The sequence below is a fragment of the Mirounga leonina genome, unplaced genomic scaffold (assembly GCF_011800145.1).
Source record: "Mirounga leonina isolate KUSES-001 unplaced genomic scaffold, KU_Mleo_1.0 Mir_93, whole genome shotgun sequence".
NCBI classification, from domain to species: domain Eukaryota; kingdom Metazoa; phylum Chordata; class Mammalia; order Carnivora; family Phocidae; genus Mirounga; species Mirounga leonina.
The window spans coordinates 33,279,860-33,297,550 of record NW_023270854.1 but is presented as its reverse complement, the minus strand read 5'-3'; the positions used below and the strand labels follow the sequence as shown (position 1 = coordinate 33,297,550).

The window sequence follows — 17,691 nt, the reverse complement described above, 5'->3', positions numbered from 1 at the left end:
ACACCAGGGATCTTTCTTTGATTCCCTATAGCAGCACAGCTGCTATTGCTGTCTTACCCCATCCTGTCCTCTGAACTTCACTGTGGGTTGTTCAGGCGGTGACATTCTCTTAGGGCAGGGAACTCTGAAGGAGAGCCGAGGAGCTTCTAGCCACACGTAGCCATCTGTGATCTTGGGGCTCTGGGCTTGACCAAAAGAAACATCATATTACTGCTTGGTTTCAGGCCAGACACTGCCAGGTGCCCACTGCTTGACCTCTATTTAAATGAGGGACTTTAAGACTGGATAGCATGGATCTTTTCAGTTTATTGCATGAAGGAGTTACACTAGTCCCAGTTAAAAGCAGACCCCAAATGGTTACATTATACAAGCTGTGAGGTTTTTAAACTTGTTACAAGGGACAGAAGGAAAATCTTACTCATTGCAAGGAAATCCTCACTTAAGCTTCAGTGAGCCAAAAGCACTTAAAACCCATGAACCTTCAGCTGGTCATCCTTAGCCAGTCCAGTCTCTACGAGGAACTGGCATATGTTCTTGCACTGGTCACCCTGTAGCAGAATTACTTCATATTCTGGATGCTCAATTACAGGACCATTGCAGGCAAATTTCTTCTTCTTCTTTTTAAAGATTTTATTTATTTATTTGAGAGAGCGAGAGAGAGCATGAGCAGTGGGGAGGGGCAGAAGGAGAGGGAGAAGCAGATTCCCTGATGAGCAGGGAGCCTGATGCTGGACTCCATCCCAAGACCCTGGGATCGTGACCTGAGCTGAAGGCAGACGCTTAACCGACTGACTCACCCAGGTGCCCCAGCAAATTTCTTCTTAAATACCTTCACTAGTTTCTTTTTATCATAACCATCTGTGATCCCTTGGACAGTAGTAAGGGTCTTCCTGCTGTTACTCTGTTGAATTCTTATATGGCTATAATCCTCAGTGCCAGCAGGAAGTAGATCATCACCCTTACTTGCATCAGCAAGGGCTCGAAAGAGTGGAGTTTCTGGATACCAGGACATACTTTATGATTCCTTTTCCTTGGTAAAAATGGCCTGCAGAAGGCCAGGGCAGGGGTTGGTGGGGATCAGGGGGGGACAGTGTGTCATGAAGTGAGAGAGCACAAAGGGGACGCTGCTGAGTCCTTGGTCGTGGCTCAGTCAGTTTTTTATGCCATTTAATTCAGAGGGTTAGGGGGGAGGATATAAATACATAATGCAGATAAGACAAAGCACTTAGAATTATATTTGGCACAGGGACAGCAATAAAATGGGTTATTTGTTACTATTTCTATTAGATAATAATAAAGAACATGGAATGTGGTGATCACCACCACCAGTCCAGTCCAAGCAATCATATTTGTTGCCTAGACTACTGCTCTTGACTTCTAGTCTTGATTCCCCACCTTCAGCCCTACCTCTGGCCCAAAGCGTATCCTTTTTAAACTGCAAATTTGATTTGTCTGTGTAAGTTTAGATCATTCAGTGATTCTCAAGATTGCTATGTTAAAATACAGAAGACTTAACAGGGCTTATATGATCTGGTACCTCCCCACATTTCAGTCCCATTGCAATCATTCTCTTTCATGAACTTCGTGCTTATAGGTAAGCACTATAAGTGACTTATAGTGACTAACCCCCTCCAAAATCAACAATCTCAGTACTGCTCAGTAGTTCCACAAGCATTTGTTGAATGCCTACTCAAGTTGCGGATGCAAAAAGAGCACAAAGGGGAAAGATCCAGGGATCCTTTCCCATATATGTCAACATTAATAGAAATTTACACAACATCCATTTGTATGGCCCCATCTCTCCATTGCTTCTCAAGCAAACTTCCTGCGCATGTCTGCTTTTACCATATCCTCCTCTTCCAATTGCCCCTCTTCTGGCTTAATTTTGACTTTTTCCTCAACTCCATATCTGAAACTATTCTCACTCAGATTATAAATGACATCTGTGGCAGATTCTGATAGTTGTCTTTCTATTACCCATTTCCGTTTATTTTTTTACTGAGAGAATGTTTACGACAATAATGAGCCAGCTTAATTTAAAAAACTACATTACCCACCTTCCTTGGCAGCTTTGAAGCTGTAATTGAGAGTCTACAGAGGATTTCTGGGAAAGATGTGTTTTGCTGATTAAAAAAAATGATAATAAAAGGGGGCGCCTGGGCAGCTCGTGATCCCAGGGTCCTGGGATAGAACCCTGCATCGGGCTCTCTGCTCCGCGGGAAGCATGCTTCTCCCTCTCCCACTCCCCCTGCTTGTGTTCCCTCTCTCGCTGTGTCTCTCTCTGTCAAATGAATAAATAAAATCTTAAAAAAAAAAAAGTGCTACACTTTTCTCCTGGTTATTTGTTCCTTCCTCCTTTCTACTTGTAATGTAGATGTGAGGCTGGAGATGGACGAGCCATGTTTGTGATCGTAATATGCCCATAAAGATGAAAAGCTGTTTGTATAGAAAAGAAAAAATGAAGACACCTGGGACATTGATGAGGCTGTGAAGCCCCTGCAGGACTCCTGAAACTTTCTCTTTCTGGACTTTGTTACATGAACAACAGGTTTCTGTCATATGCAGCCAAACACAGTCTGTAACTGATACACAATCCCAATAACCAAGTTCACTAGCCAATGTATGCTTTTATATTTCTGAAGCATTTTAAGGTATTTGTTGCTGCTGATTATTTTTTTCCCCACTTGAATCCATTTTTATGCCATTTAATTTAATTAACATCTGATTTTTGTGTTACAACTCCTTCCTAGTTCTTTCCTTCCACCTTCTTGTGGTTTTTTCTTCTTTTAGACTCTACTCTGGGTTCCTCTTCTTCTGACCATCTATCTATTGGAGGTTGACACTTCCCATTTTTCTATAAGGTATCCCTTTACTTTTTATTCTCTGCAATTCTATCTGAAAGATGTCACCTACATCAAGACTTTTACTGTAAAATACATGCCCCCAAACTTACAAATCTTTCTGGTCCAGTGCTCTGTTCTCACCTCTAGACTTAAATAACAAATGACCTGCAGAACATTTATACCTGGATATTCCATGGTGACTTCAAACTTAGGACTTCTATGACTGATATTGAAATCTCAAGTTCTTGCCACAATTATGGAAAGAATTACCTCCCTTTTTGTACCCTCATTATACCATGTGATTTTTATTGCAGCATTTACCAGATTTACAGTAACATTTTATTGTAGCATTTACCAGATTTACAGTTTATGGCACACATAAGAAGAAAATGCAAGTCAGCATGGCTTAAACAAAAGGAAATGTATTATCCCTCATAAAGGTTGGGAGCTCCAGAGCTAGTTAATTCAGCAGGTCAATAATGGTATCAAGAACCCTGGTCATTTCAGTCTTTTCTTTCTCCCATCTTCATTGTGTCACCAGATGATTGACATGGGTTCAGGCATCAAATCCAAACATGTACAAGTCTAGAAGAAGAGAACGTCTTTTCCCTTTTTTCGAACAAAGAGAATGTTTTCATAGAAGATGCCAAGCAGACTCACCTTCATTATCCAGAATTATAAATCATGTCCTTTTCTAAAGAAATCTTTAGAAAGGAGGATGGGATCACTGTGAATGGTTCAGTGAAGCATATGGCTGAATAGAGCATGGGGGGTTAGCTAAACATAATTGGGTTTGGAGTTAGGCATTGCATTAGGCAGGATTATCCAGAGAAACAGAACAAATAAGATATGTAGATAGATAGATAGATAGATAGATAGATAGATAGATAGATAGATATAGATACAAGAGGATACACATACAAACACATACATATACATGTGTACATGTACATATTATATATAATATACAATATAACATATAAATATATAGTATATATAATAGAATGTATATATAAGAATATATGAAGAGATTTATTATAAAGAATTGGTTCATGTGATTATAGAAGCTGAGAAGTCCCAAGATCTGTAGTTGCCAAAAGGCAGACCCAGAAGATCTAATGGTATAGTTCCAGTCTGAATCCAACGGCTTGAGAACCAAGAGAGCCAATGGTGAAAGTTCCAGCCTGAAGGCCTGGCAGGCTTGAGACCTAAGAAGAGCCAGTGTTTGAGTCCGAAGGAAGGAAAAGACTGGTGCCCCAGTTCAGTGCAGTCAGGCAGAAGGAGTTCCCTCTTACTCAGCCTTTTTATTCTCTTCAGGTCTTCAACAAATCTGGAGAAGCCTACCCACATTAGGAGGGGCAATGTGCTTTACAGAGTCCTGTGATTCCAATGTTGATCTCATCCAGAGACACTCACAGACACACCCAGATTAACATTTGATCAAATATGTGGGCACCGCATTGCCTAGTTAAATGATACATAAAGTTGACCATAAATCTGCTCCCCATTCTATGCTTCTATTGTGTATTTATGTATTTATATGTTCTCCCTATTGAATTTTGTATTTCTTATGGCTAATTTTTATTTTTGTCTCTCTCACATTTTGTGGTGTTCCCAGACATAGTAGATATTCAGCAAATGTTGAATGAATTAATTTTGGTCAGGAGATCTGAAGAATAATCTGGCCTGAAGAAATTGACTTTAGAAATACATATACCTGTTATCTGAAATAGAACATTAACAAACTCAATTCACAAATAAAACAGTGGTTTAGAACTCTAGAATTAAAGTAGTCTTATCATAAAGAATCATAGAAGATGATCTTAACACTGTGTGATATTTGTGAAATGTCAGAAACTACAGACTCTTTCATGGAATAGAGTACATTCTGACTAGTTACTCTGCAATTCCACTGATGGGAAAAATGTAAAATAAACTTAATTTCAGGATATCAACCAATATGTATTTAGTGAGTACCTATTATTTTTCACTATTCTATGCAGAATACCATTTGTCCTTATTAAGTGTTCTCTTTCTTCATTAAACTTATTTGTTGGAGTGACAGGATTGAAGCAAAGGTAAAAAGTTGGGTGATGACATCAGTTACTGATACATAATTATCAAAAACTTCTAGGTACAAAACATTGCACTTGGAGCTGTAGAAGTCCTAATAGGATGAGGAGCTGCCTTTGGAGTCAGAAAGCTTGCTTATCACTAGCCCTTTGCCCTTGGTCAAGTTTTTCAACATTTCCAAACCTCAATCTGTCATTGAGGGTAAAATGAGGGTAATAATATAGGTTTTATAACATTTTCATCAATTGCCATTTTTATCTACTTTCCATGTATGTGCCAGAACCTCTCCGATGTGCATTTCCAGCACCATGAAGATAGTTCAGAGACATCTCAAACTCAGTAGAAGTATAAAAATGAGCTTTTGAGCCGGCTTCACAATTTTATCCCTCCAGTGCCTCCTTACCTCCATACATTTTGCTACTAGATGATAGCATTGAAATATGTCTCTCTAGCACTCTTCATAGTCAATCTATAATCAATACTATACATTCTTATGCTCAAATATATCTGGATCTGGTCTCAGTTGACACTTCTCCATCTTCTCCACCAGAGAATCAGAAAGTAGATTGGCATTTTAGTCTACATAAATATTCTGTCATTTTATTGATGGAAATGCCTTTGTGAGCTCCTACCTAGATTTCTGTAAAATATCCCTTGCCAGATAAGACAGCTTGTCCCTCCACACCACCACCTTCCATCTCCATACTACATAAGTCTTTATTTAATACAATTTTCCTCTGCTTAATCCCTATGGAAATTTTATTTCACCAAAGGCAAAATTTTAAAGCCCTTGGTGTGTTTTCATTAAGGCAGGCTCTCCTTACCTTCCTGGGATAGCCCTGAGCATTCCAAGCTCCTGTCTGCTCAGACCTTTCACACCTGCTGTTTCCACTACTCCCATGTGACTGACTCCTCCTATTGTTAAATTTCCCTTTTTCAGATGAGCCTTTTCTCACCAATCCTCTCTCTCTTGCTCTAATTTTACCAGACATTCAGTTTTCCTTGTCTCACCCAACCTTTTAGTCTTTCCTAGCAGTACTTATAATGATAAGAGTTTAAATATTTATTTGGTTATTTAACTATTTCTCCACTGGACCCAGTGTATCAGGGAGACAGACTGTGTCTATTTGTTCACAGCTATATTAGCAATGTTAGGAGAGTGCCTGGCAGAGAGTATTAACACATAATAAATATTCATTAAATAAATGCATTAACATAGAGAAATCAGTGATTTTATTACATATTGGACAAACCAGACTCTCCAGATAATTGTGACTTATAGAAGCCAACCAAGCTCTATCTTGATTGTGCATTGGTGATTCCAAGCATGCCACATAACTGGGAAGGCACACAAACAAATAAAAAAAATAATTTATCTGTATTTACCTAAAACAAAAGCTACTGGGAAATAGCCAAGGCAGTTTAGCAAAGATCACACTTCACCAGAAAAATTTAATTTTTACAATTAAAGACTTGAAGTACTGCATTGGAGCCATGCACTCATATTTTTACATGTAACACTTCAAAGTGGAACGATTTATATTTTGGGCAAAGTGCTTAAAGAAGTGTTTCACCATTCCAGTGGAAAGTGATCATTTTACTATGCATTAATAATTACAATAACAAATACAATTCAAATAACAATTAATTAGCATATGTGTGATATGTTACAGTTCACATAGCATTTTTATTCCCATTATCTCATTTCCAAGCAGGGTATTTTTCTGATTAAATTTCTTTTTTGAAGAATAATGTATTCTCATTCTGGCACTTCAAGATACATATTCTTGTGTAGATATGTTTGCATGTAAACAAAATACACACACACATATATACACACACTCACAAATACATAAAGTATATACCATAGATCAGTAGCCAGCAGAGTGCTAGGTTGGCATTTTAATCTATATGAATATTGTTTCCTTTTATTGGTAGTTCTTGTCCTCATTAAAAGTTCTTGGACCCTCTCTTCCCATTTCTCTGATATACACAAAAATATTTCCTTTTTATCTCTGGCAAAATGTTAAACAATGCTTGTACTTACATTTTTGTTTATCAAACATTTTTTATAACGGCAATATATGTATTTAAATTAGTTGACTATTCTCACACAAATATTTAAGCACATAAACAAACCATTATTTATATAAAATGTAATTAATTGGAAATGAGAAGTTTATATGCTCTATGCCAGGGGGATACTGATGGACATTAGCCAGTTAATGCACATCAACCATAATTCATAACTGCAAACCGAAAGCACAAAATGGCAATTTCCTCTAGCATTAATCTGAAGAATTTCTTCTCCTAGAGTTTCAACATTACCATAGGCCAATTTGGGATGTTCAAAAGTTTCTATATTGAGTTGCAGGGGTTATGGATCACTCCACTTCCCTAGTAAAAGGGGTAGAGATATTCTCAGAGGGCAGTCTCTGGCTTTTGGGCAATGTGATGATGATAACAGCTGTGAGTTGTCCTCCTTTTGGGAGAGCTGGGGACCCCAAGGCCAGTGGACAGCGGTGTTGCAGTGAATCATTTATTTCAAGACCCAAAGTCCTGGGAGAAGCTTGCTTCAAGTTTCATGATTGGGATGCTTTTTAAGTGTTTGGGGAAAAAAGTTGAAATTACAATTCTTGACTCTTTTCTCTCATTTACCATTATATGCAGGTGAGGGGGGTGGATAGTGAACAATGAATTGCACTACTTAGAGATATAGGCTAAGCCGTTTTTTGGGCAGCTGTGTCAATAAAGTACACATATAACATCAGTTTCCTATTACACACGTCATTTGGAGTCATATATTACTCAGTATAATGGGAAAAAGGGAGACCAAAATCTAAAATGAAAAGAGAAATTGAAGTACAACTAGAGCGAGTAGCAGCTGAGCCAACAGCAGCCAGCACAGTGAAACATTTAGTCAGTTCTCCTGGAAAACAAGTGCTTCTGGCATTCATGACCCTCCATGTCATGTCTCAGAAAGCTGACGAGCAGTTGGGTTGCAAGAATATTGGAAGCAAATTTTTCTTGCTATTCTCAGGTAATTGGAAATAAATAGATGACTGCCCCCACACATCGCCCTGCAGATTGTGATTTAGTTCAAGAGTTTTGAAGGTGAATGTTTCTGTCTGTTTGCACTGACTTTGATGTGGATTTTTCAAAGTGGGTGTGATAGGACAGTCACCGTGAAGGTATGTCATGGGTGCAAAAATGAGTGTTTCTTGAGGCTTAGATTGTGGTGATGGGGAGGGTCATCTTTCCATCCTTCCACTTCTCTCTAAACCTGCATCTAATCACACTTCTGCTCAGTTGTTGTCAGAGGCTAACACTGGTTCCAAGATGCCTGTTCAGTCAGCCCTGGAACCAAGACCCCAAGCATGGCAAGCATTCATTCTGCTTTACTCAATAGATTAACAAATAGTTGCAATTACTTATTTATTTTCTAAGTATAAACAGAATCCAATTTTTATTGCTCTGAGAAGGGCCAGCTAAGAAAAGCATCTTACTACAGAGAAGGATTTATTCTTGATGCACATGCAAAATATGCACAGAAGATACTCATTTTGAGGGATGCTAAACTTTAAGTTTATAAAAGGGTGTGCAAGAGATGGTGCTAGTCAGGGAATATTTTGCCAGATCTGTCACATAAATTTGGAAAGAGCTCATCTTCCATTGTTTGTGAAAACTTCAATTTTTATAATTAGATTAAGAAAGGTCCTAATAAATTCTTATTTTCTAAAGGATTTTTCTTATAAAATTTAATTTTCATTACACTTTGAGGTTTCAGTGTTTCTTAACACATTAATGTCACTATATCATATGTGTTTTCTCTTGTTTTATATTTGTGTATTTTCAATCTGTTTTTTTTTTATTTGTAACTTTAGTATTTCTTTTTATCAGGGAATATTTATTAGCACCCAAACATGAATGACAAGGGATTATAATTTCCATTTATTCCAACACTCTCCTGTCCACCCTCCAAAATTAGTATTGTCATAGATTACATGAAGTTTAATGAGTTTATATGAAATAATGTTAAGGATTTTACAGTATGCCATTAGAAAATATTCTTATGCCTCTGTCTTGGTTTTTTAACTTTATCAATAATTATTGAGACCCCATACCATGAAACAGAGGGAAATAAACCATTCTTTTCATTCTCACAGTTCTTTTTTTCTTACTTCATCTAAAACTTTAGTTATATATATACATATATATATGTTTTTTATAAATATTTGAGTCATTATACTTATAACTTTCAATAATGTACCCATATTACTTAGTTATAAGATTTTAAAAAATGTCTATTGACTGTCACTTATCAAAAATGACAAAGGAATCAATCTACTTACACAAAATCTGACCATTTCACACTCTCTTTCTTCATGAGTTATATTTCAATTTTACATTGCCATCAATTATATTATGTAAGATATATTTTTCTGTAAGCCAGGGACAGATCTGGGTTTGATAGGTCCCAGAGCTTGAACAATTTGGCTCTTTTTAATTAAAATATTATAAAACTATAATTGGAAAAGTAGATTAAAGAAAACTATTTCTATTTCTATTATTTCTTTCTCTTTCTATTCTTTCTTTTGACTGAGAAATCACAACAAAGTAGAAATGTAAAAAAAAAAAATAAATAAAGGCTTCCCCAGATCTAGGGACATTGCATATTTTGATTAACAGTCAGATACACCTTTTATAATACATTTGTTCCCTTTTTTTTTTTTTTGGTTGCATACTTTGATCACCTCTTCATGTGACATTGATTTTATAGTATTTTCTTTCTTTTTTTTTTTTTTAAAGATTTTATTTATTTATTTATTTGACAGAGAGAGACACAGTGAGAGAGGGAACACAAGCAAGGGGAGTGGGAGAGGGAGAAGCAGGCTCCCCGCAGAGCAGGGAGCCCGATGCGGGACTCGATCCCAGGACCCTGGGATCATGACCTGAGCCAAAGGCAGTCGCTTAACTGACTGAGCCACCCAGGCGCCCTAGTATTTTCTATAATATCAACAAAAATATAATTCGGTCTCTTTTCTAGAATGGTCAATTGATTTTTTTATAGCTAGAAAAGTTTCTGGCAGCTTCATAATTTGTTTTTGGTAATGGTATGCAAATTTATATTATACTTACAAAATTTAGGATACTCTTTATCGGGTTATCTTTCATAATAAGCTGTATACGATTTCAGAGCATTTACATTTTCTTGCACTATGATTAAGCACTCTTAAATAATAAAGTCACTTATTAATCCATGTTTTGTTTGTGTTTTATTTGCTGCACCGGTGGCCATTTTCCACACAATTTCACCTGGAGCCCTCAGAGATCAGGGCAAGATATGTCACTGTGAACACTAAGACACAATCCAGCATCTGAGTTCCCACACAAACAGGTTTACTGATTTGGCATTGATACAGATTAATGCTCTACATGACAAGATTTCTCTTTTACACAATTCCCATCAAAAATGTTAAAAATAGGGGCGCCTGGGTGGCTCAGTCATTAAGCGTCTGCCTTCAGCTCGGGTCATGATCCCAGCGTCCTGGGATCAAGCCCCATGTCCAGCTCCCTGCTCAGCAGGGAGCCTGCTTCTCCCTCTCCCACTCCCCCTGCTTATGTTCCCTCTCTCGCTGTGTCTCTCTCTGTCAAATAAATAAATTCTTTAAAAAAATGTTAAAAATGAATATAGTACATTTATAATTGTATATGCTTTATGAGAAAACATGCATTTTTTGAGTAGGTGATGGCGACAAAATGTTTGATGATTGAAAAGATTTTTCAGGAACTAGGCCCAGCTCCATCTTTTTCAAACTTTGTTCTCTTTTGCTACTCACAGGCTTCTGGGTGCTTAGGCATTTACATTGGACAAAAGACCTTTAGTTTTACAACACTGTAACTTGACACTAGTAACTCTGAGTGGTGGGAGTTAGTTCTACCATAGTCCATGGAAATGACAGTGAATCACATGAATATATCACATTAAACTCCAACTAAAAAATATTCGCAAATCAATTTTCCTTTAGCTGGTTCCAAAAGATGCCAGTGGCTTTTCCAACGGAAGGGGAAAGATATTAGAAGCAGTGACCGAAGTTCTGCCTCTTGTAGCTAAAATATCTTTTGTTTGCAAAATTTAAAAGCTGTGACCACATATGAATACAAGACTTGAAAGCCCTGACCCCAAAATCCATTCACCTGGCCTTGGAAAGTGTATGAGCAAATAAAGGGTCCTGAATCAGGTGCTCATTGTCTTCAGGCTGTTGTTCCCATGTTCATGTTACTTTTAAATGGATTCTGTGTTCACCCTCTATCCTTTTACATGTTTTTCTGTTTACTTCTTGGTTGGATAAACATTTATTTTTTAGTTGTTCTTTAATAAGACTTAATTGACTAAACTGTTTAAAGTTTGAAAATATCTATCAGCTGACTGAACCTATATGATAGTTCTGGCTGAATAAGAAATCATAAACAATGTATTTTCTGAAAAGAAAATATAGATAACACTGTCTCTAACTTTGAATGTATCTGAGGAGACGTTTGCAGCCAGTCTACTTTTCTGCCTTTATAGATGACTTGATTTTTAAAATTTTTTGGCTTATATCCCCTTAGGTTTCTTTACTATTGAAGTCCAGTAATACTACCAAGATATATATCCAGGGTGATACATACCAGGTTTCCCTGGGATATATTTTTCCTTTTCAACTTGCATATTTTAGTCTTTACTTTTCTTCTGAAAATTTTCTTGAATTATGTCTTTCTTTTTTTTTCATTCATTGGTTGCCCTTCTACCAGGACACCAATTACGTATATAGTCCTTTACTTCACCTATATTCATATCTAGCTTTATATCACAAATCCTTTTAACTCTATTTTTTTAATTTAATTTAATTTTAATCTCCCTTTCTGGCTTATTTTCATGTCCTTGGCTGCATCTTCAATAGTTGTCATTCTCCTGTATTGTAGCTTCTAATATATTCTTAATTTTATTTTTTCCCATACCTTTCTAAGTTTTTAAATCTATTTATATTGTCTTAATATTTTGTCCTTAAAACCATTTATATCTTCTCCAAGAGTTTGTTTCATAGCGGGTGTTTGTTTTGTTAAAAAATCTTCAATTTTTTTCAAAACATGTCTTCACAAACTTATCTGCTCTGTGGAAATGTTTTAATTCTTGTTCTCATCTGTTTTCAATGGACTGAATACCTGTCCTTTGTAGAAGTCATGTAAATACGAACAAATCTTAGTGTGAAGGTCATTCTTCCTTGGCCAGGTGTCTGGTGAGGGAACAGTGAGCCTCTGAGCCACGTCTGTCTGTGCACATGTGTCTGACTGCTTGTATAAGAAAAGACGAGCCTGATAGAGACAGAGAGAGGCAGAAAGAGAGAGTTCATTTACCACTTTCCTTCAATAACTAAGTGTCGCAGCTGGGAGCGTCCTCATAAAACCTCGCTGTAAAGACAGCAACAGTTTTCAAGAATATCATATTGGTACACTGTGTCGTTCTTCCACAGCTATTCCATAGTGCCAAGTGGGGCCCCAAGAATCTTTAGCAATCAGCCTGTGTACTCCCAAACCCCTTATTTCAAAGACAGAACTGTTCTTCCAGTCACTGCATTGTACCATTTCTGGAAAGAATGCTCTGTTCTTCAGTTCTTTGGGATACACAGTTATAAGTATCCTCTCATAGCATCTTGCCCCACCCCAGGCCAGGCAGCACAAGGCTTATGGTAGCCATTTCTCATATAATGATTTGGATTTATAGGTCACTCTTAGATTCATCACACAGATGCTCATTTTTCCTGTGGTTTTCATTTGTTTTGAGAAGGTAGAAGGGGAGGGAGCAGATATGTTCTTACTCTTCCAAAATAAAGACAGAATTCTAAATGGAGTATTTTTGGAAACAGCCAGAAGACTGCTCTGGATCAAAATTCATAGAGAAACCTATGTTCTCTTTCATTCATTTTCATCCAAGAGCATAGAGATAATCACTTGATCATCTCATTCATTTTGCAATAGCTAATGAGAAAATATTACAGTGTTTTCAGGTTCTATTTTTTTCCTTTTAAAAATATTACTGTATGTCTGAAGTAACCTAGAATGTCTATTTCTCTCATACTCTTTTGTTTTTGTCTACAGATTCTTAACTTCCATCATTAATATCTTTTCAAAGAAACCAAGAAATGACTTCATTTTGTACATGGAGAAAGGTAAGTTCCATTTTAGTCAAATGAGAAAAAGCACCTTTTTTTCAGTTTAAAATAATAGTAATAAGTTAAGAAACCTCAGAACTGTTACACTGGATTTAAATTCAATGATGTCTTCTGAACATAAGCAATGGAGACTTCAAGAAGCATTTGTGAGAAAACTCGGATACTCACTTTGGAAATAAGTGGTTAGATGTGTGGTTTAAGAAATTTAGTTTATATTTATTAAGCAATTACATATGAAAAGTGACTAGAATAGTGTCTAATTTAGAGTATTTGATCAAGACAAGTTAGTTCCTTTCCCTACTCAGTGAAGCTTGGGCTAGCCTTTGCCCTTGGTGGAAAAAAAATGAAGAATGCCAGAATTGGGTGATACTGTCCTAGAATATATGATCAGACTTCAATGTGATTAAAGAATTCTGCAATACCAGCAAGAACAGTGAGTGCAGAAGAATGTTTCTTGTTTCTTCTTACTTAGTACTTCAGTAATCTGCTGTTAACCTCTGAGCTCTCACTCCTGTATGCCAGTTGCCAATTCACAGGCAATTGATGCTAAGAAGACCTGACAGCACAGAGCAGAAAGGCACCAAAATAATCCTATGCCCCTGAGTGGCCCTGTGGACATAGACACTATAAGATGTAGAAATGAGGCCATAGAGCAAGAAGGCATCATTTCAGGGTCCCTGGGAACTGTAGGAGTCAAAGCAACTGTCAGAATAAAAGGTCTTTCTCTATTGGCTTGCATGTGATGCCATGGCAATTTTGATTGTAATTTTATGCCATTCCTAAGTCCGTATTGCAAAGAAAATAATATTTAACTACCTTCTCCTAATATATGTGATCTTTTTTATCTGAGATCCTCCTTTTCTTCCACTACAACACTCACCCTTAGAGAAGTTACATACGGTGTTACAATTATTTTTGTGGATTTGTTTTACTAAAGGTTGAGACTGGGTGAGTAGAACCAGTAGATGGGAGAAGAAATACAAATCCCTCTAACACTAGATGACATTAACTGGGCTTAAGGCCAATATCTGAAAATATCTTCCATGTGGGGGTGTCCATTAAGGAAACGTATGTGACAATGAACAAACACTTGGACACATATCCTCTACCTGTTAAGTATCTGCACTAGTGCCAGGTCATTATAAAAAGACAAAAGTTTTAAAAATTAAAAAAATTTAAGGTCATAACTCTTTTCTTCAGTGAGTTTTCAAACAATCAGGAGAGTCTAGATTAAGTATACAAAATGATTACAAACAATATTGGGTAGCTACTTCTCAGAATTATTCTGATTCTCAACCATACAGATAAAAATGAAATTACTATTGATGTGAGCTTGACATACATGCTGCATTTGCCTATTTTTTTTTTACAGTTTTAATGACCATTGTTATATAATCAGAGAACCCAAGATTTCTAAAGGGTCCAGGAATGTGGACCCAATAACCACAGTAACCTAAGATTATGGAAACATTCTTTGAAGAACAATCAGTCATTTAGATATCACAAATCTCTGCTTACATGAATCTGATGACTTGTTTGAAAAGTTTAAACAAATGACCTGTTATATAAATAGGTTTTAGTCTTGTCAGTCCAGCCAGTCCAGTGCCTATTATTACCTAAATAATTTCTTCATGTTCTCCTGTGTTCTTCAGTTAATTTAACATGTTATAGATATTCTTGCAGTTGATATATTAGGCATCTGCTCATCAGCCCACAAATGGTATGGATTTAAACTTAAAGGTGTGTGAAGAATAGGTCCTCAGTGACACCATTGTAGTGTACCCCCAACACTTGCTGGGTGGTCTGTTAAATGAGCAAGTGGCTTTTTAGTTGAAAAATCTATTCCTGACCTAACGAGATGCATACAACCAGGTAAAAATGCCCTTTCAGATACATAGATTCTAATTCAGTGAGTTAAGTGGGTTAGAGACATAAGCAAAGTGTGCCATCATGTGCTTTCTGCATTTTCATGGGGGTGGAGGAGGGAAAGGAGGCAGGAATGGTGCAAATTGAGTTCTATTTCTAACTAATTGTAATACAAACTGGGTTGTATCACCCTTGATTTTATAAATACTTTGAAATAAAGTGTAGTGATTGCATAATAGCCCATCAAATGGGTGGTTGATTAGTTCAGTCAATTTTACATGCAGTTTTGCTATTATTTTCTACTAGAATGGAAGAAACTGAACAAAACCGTCACCATCATGGTGATGCTTGGCAGATGGGAACCAAGGATCAGTCCCACTTGTAAAATGCAAAATCTGAAGAAAGTGATGATTAATTCTTTCATCTGATCCCTGATTCTCACGTCAGTTTCATTTTAGAACCGTATTTCCTCAGTTCTTACAAGTCTGACCTATAGGGAACTTGATGATCCTACGGGTCCCTCCTCACGTGAGTCATTGTGTCATCGGGTTCCTTTATCTTTTATCACACAGGCTATTTTGGATGTTCCAACATATTTGTTCTGGGAATTTTCTTTTAAATGCAATTTATTATTTTTCTTGAACTTCAGTGTTTCTAGAAAATGGTCTCCTCTCATTCCAACACACACACCCAAAATTCTCTTCCTCAGTAAAAGCCTTTAGGGTTCATGTCGTTAGTGTATGTTGCTTGCTTCTGGTGAACAGGGGACAGAGAAAGTAGTGACTAATATCAGAATCATGAGTGAAGATATGTTTTATTCATAAACTTTGTACCTCCAGTGAAATTAAAAGCAAAGTAAAGGGTCGAAGCTGTGAACCCTTTTTCCTAGAGCCTGTAAACCAATAAAGCCTTTATATTAGCTATCGATATCTATCTCTGAGTTGCCTTAATAACATCTTATTCCCTGTTTTCACCAGCCATCAATAATATTTCTGCCTGCCCGCTCAGGCCCCTATCTCTGCGTGCAATTGCATTATAAGGGTCCATAAGCCCAATTTGCTTCACGTTCTTATTTTTGGAAAAGGCTGGCTGGCTTTTGTAATGAGAGCAGCTGCCAAGAAGGCTTGACAGAATTTGTGGCCCATCTGGCTTATAATCTTCACTCAATATCGCAGAGGCCTAAACTCTGAGACCTGCTGATAAGCCCAGGCGTCCAGGCGAGCGATGGCAGCCTTCTCTGTGATTTCTCATTAAGGGCAGGGACATCTCTCTGGGAATCTCTCATATCCTGGATATCACATAATTCCTTTTTTCATTTTCTAATAAGTACAAGAGAGTTGTATTTTTTTTTACACTATAGTATCTTTGTGTACCCAGATATGAGTGAACAGTCATTTGGAAAATTTTGACATTTGAGTGTTTGAGTTTCCTAAAATATTTGTTGTTATTCCAAAAAAAAAAAAATTCCACTGAACAAAATGCCATGGAATAGATCAGAATATATTAAATTACCGTGTATACATTGTAGTATTTGCAGGTGATTCTTTTTTCCACTACATATCTGTATACATTTTCTATCACACTGGTGTGTCGTGTGGCACCCATAGTTTATGGCAAATGGGAAGAAAATCAATAACATAGCCACTGACTTACCCAGCATTGATTAGCCTGTTTTCTTGGTGATTGAACAAAAGGAGAGAAAGATAAAGAGGAGGCTGTTGAGGGTGGGGGAGTGAATGGGAGTTGTACTGAAAGCATCCTCCTCTTGCCTATGGAAGATGAATTTTAGAAGTAATGTATAACAATGTACTATATAATAATAATCCTGCCTATCCTGCATATTTTTTTCTGATCTCTCATATTGTGTTTATTATCCTTTGTGATACATTGCTAAGTTTGATAGAAGAAGAAGGTGATATACCCCCTGTCCCTAGAAGTTTGCAACTAGTGGGTCTGAGTTGATCAACTTCTTTGCTACGGTTGGGGAAATTGTAATCTCCTCCAGTAGGGCTGCAGAAAGGGATTCTGTCCTGTTGTGGATCTGCATCTACCATTGCGGTTCAGTTTGGAAGATTGGCAAGGCTTTATTTACTATGCTATTTATCTCCTCTCCCTTTGCAGAAATTGCTTTTCTATATTTCCTATATTTTACAAGTATTTTTGATAAACTGGAGATGGTAGTGACAATATTCTGAACAAAAAAGCTCCCATGAGAAGAATCTGAATAATAACTCATCAAAACAAAATCTGGGCAAGGAGTAGGACTGGTTGCTTATAGGACAGAAGACTGGATCATTCCTAGAGTCAAGACGTATCAGTCAATTTTTTTCTTATCAATTATTCAACAAACATTGATTAAGCACAAACTCTGCGTCAGGTGTTATAAATGCCCAGAAGGAATGCAGATTTGCATAAGGTAGGAAAACAACCACCTGCTTTGCCACAATGAAAGAAAAAGGCGAATGGAAGCTTAGAAGCTCTGGTGAAATGGGAAACTACCCTTAACAAAATGCTGATGGGAACACATAAAACAAAACAAAAACTCTGAAAAGTGTATGCAAGACATTCAAATTGAGAGTGGCTGTGCGTACAGTCAACAAATTGTGTCCTGAGACCACATGTGGACCTATGTATGTCAAAGAGGATCTGAGGACACCAAATGCAGAAAGGATGACTCACATCCTAAGTCGCAGGCA

The 17,691-nt window shown here is 37.0% G+C and overlaps 1 pseudogene; it reads right to left on the bottom strand.

The window, feature by feature from the left end:
- Nucleotides 1-387: 387 nt before the first annotated feature.
- Nucleotides 388-17,049, bottom strand: LOC118004736 (annotated as a pseudogene).
- Nucleotides 17,050-17,691: the final 642 nt, after the last annotated feature.